At 44.6% G+C, this 2,695-nt stretch overlaps 1 pseudogene; it reads right to left on the bottom strand.

Annotated features, from left to right (window-relative positions):
• Window positions 1-579: 579 nt before the first annotated feature.
• Window positions 580-2,210, bottom strand: LOC102226101 (annotated as a pseudogene).
• Window positions 2,211-2,695: the final 485 nt, after the last annotated feature.

The following is a 2,695-nucleotide window of genomic DNA, read 5'->3' as shown; positions in this document are numbered from 1 at the left end:
CAAAAGTAATAGCAATCATGGCGTGAATTTTCTGCACGTTTTGATACCTCATTTGTAGGTGTGCACCCAGCGGTATGAGCCGCATTAACGGTTACGGAAGAAAAATAAATAAAGAGACGCTTCTCTCCGACAATAGTAATAGGTTCCGACGCTTCTCTCCGACAATAGTAATAGGTTCCTGCCATTGCTTTGCATGGCAGGCCCCAATTATAATAAAGAGACGCTTCTCTCCGACAATAGTAATAGGTTCCTGCCATTGCTTTGCATGGCAGGCCCCAAAAATGACAATAAAACAAAGATTTGCAAGATTGAATAAACAACAACCAATCGAGAAAATCACATCAAAAGGAATCAAGTACTTGTTCTATAAATACTCTGTGCAAAGAACATGCCTGTGTGTGTGGGGGGAGGGGCGGGGGGGGGGGGGGGGGGGTGTTTAGATGCATGTGTTGCAAAAAGTGACACTTTTAGTGTGTTCTTTCCAGATATATTTGTTGCAGGTGAGGCACACTATGTAGGCTTTTCTGTCCATATTGCTAGGACAGACCTGACACCTCTTTCTTTTTGAGTGAGGTGGTCTCACTGGCATTGTGGCTGTGGATGTTGATTGCTTGAGGCAGGGCTGGCTGCTGAGGGGGAAGGTGATGCTGATGCTCTTCTTGTTGCTGTGGATGTGGATGGCGTGTTTGGTGACCACTGCAGCTGTCTGACCAAGTCTGCAGCAGCTGGGTCTTGGGGCACCCGTTCCCGTTGCTCAATGTGCGGCTTGACAAGGGAATTCCCGAGCTCCTCAAGAAACATTCTCCACTTGGTGTTTTGGGTTGAATTCCACCCTTGGTGAATATGGGTCCACAACACAAATGCATTGTATGCAGACACATTGAGGATGTTGTAAAACACAACCATTGGCCATCTCCTGGTCATTCGCTGGCAAGTGTAGGTGGCAGTCAGCTTGTCCAGATTGTCCACTCCTCCTTTGTTTTTGTTGTAGTCCAGGATGATTATGGGCTTTTTGTCACTTCCTGATGACACAGCAGCATCTTTGTGAAGAGTGGACATCAGTATCACATTCCGTCGTTTTTTTGGACAGTATGAAACAACAGTGGTGTTAGGAGGAATTTGGAGGAAAGTGGAGCCCTGTCCTTCACCAGGAACATTTCAGCGGGCAGCTCAGGTTTATTTTTTTTTTACGGTGCCCACCATGGTGAGTTTCCTCCTGAGAAGTTCTTGTCCAAGGTCATAGCTGGTAAAAAAATTGTCACAAGTGATGTTGTGACCCTGCAGTCCAGTAGTCAAATCGAGGACTACATGTTTTCCTTGGTTTTTTTTAGGGATGCCGCTTGCAGATTTGCCTGTGTAAATTGTAGGTTCCACGCATAGCTTGTTTTAGCATCACAGGCTGCCCAGATTTTTATGCCATATTTGCCTGGCTTGCTGGGCATGTATTGCCGGAATGGGCATTTTCCTCGGAAAGGGAGAAAACGTTCATCCACTGTCACCTCTGGCCCTGGGTTGAACATCAGTGGAAGGAGTTGCACCCATCTCTCCCAAACATCCCTAATGGGAGCAAGCTTGTCAGATTTTGCTCTGGTGTCTCGAATGTGAAATCTGAGGACTCTTGAGATCATCTGAAAGGTCCGAAGAGACATTGTTGCCCGGAAAATATTTCTGCCCGTTGATGCATCACAGAGACTCTCAGTTGCCTCATTGCTGGATCTGTAAACTCCAGCAAGGTGGAGAACACCAATGTAGGCATCCAGGTACGTCTCATCAATGTCTTTCCATGTGTTGCCATGGACTTTTTTCCCCTCAAGGTTTGTCATAGCAATTATGACTTTTTTTAGTGACAATGGCAAAAAAAGATCAAAGCACGTCTTGATGTCACTTACTCTTGTCACAGCAAACCTCGTGACTCCAGGGGTCATTTTGATGATGTTTGCAGCAGCTGTCCTTCCATGCACATCAGGAGGAACAGTGCTCCAACAGATGTTGCCACATTTGGATTGGAATGATTCAGCAGGAGCAGCTTCAGCACCAGTGACCTCCTCTTCAGACTGATCAGTTGTGTCTGCTTCTTCCAATTGGTACTCCACATCATCTTCGTTCTCAGAGGCCTGCTCATTTCCATCGCTAAAATCCTGTGTGTCCTCTGCCTCATTTGCAGCAAAGATGTGATCCAAAGCTTCATTTACAGTGAATCTTCTCCTCATTGTTGCATCCTGTGAATTGGAGATGTGTACTCTGCAAGTCACCACCTCTACACTCAAATGGCTTGACAAGCCTGGACTTGTCTCCCTTTGTTTGTTCTCGCAAAAAGGCAAAGAGAAAAGCCCCTAAATGAAACTCAAGTGGTTGGAGGAAGAGGCTGTTGGTTGATTGTGTGTTCATGATTTAATTTTTGGCATATTTTTATTGTTTTATAATCAAAAATTTTAACCGGGTCACAAATGACCCAAACACCACAAGAGTCATTTTTTTCACCAGAGCACTTTATAATTTAGTAAAAAATAAAAAAAAAATGTTTTTACTTTGTTTATATGGAAGTCCCTGACAAAGTCAAAAAGTTTCAACGCAAAAAACAAATGTATGAAGTACTTTTATGCATGCTAAAACTCAAAACGGGTCCGTAGGGACCCTAACACCATAGGAAGGATAGATAAACTTGTCTTGCCTTGCCTGGAGAGAAGCTGAGCTG

This window comes from Xiphophorus maculatus, chromosome 1 (genome assembly GCF_002775205.1).
Source record: "Xiphophorus maculatus strain JP 163 A chromosome 1, X_maculatus-5.0-male, whole genome shotgun sequence".
In the NCBI taxonomy this organism is placed as follows: domain Eukaryota; kingdom Metazoa; phylum Chordata; class Actinopteri; order Cyprinodontiformes; family Poeciliidae; genus Xiphophorus; species Xiphophorus maculatus.
This window is presented reverse-complemented; position numbering and strand designations above follow the sequence as displayed.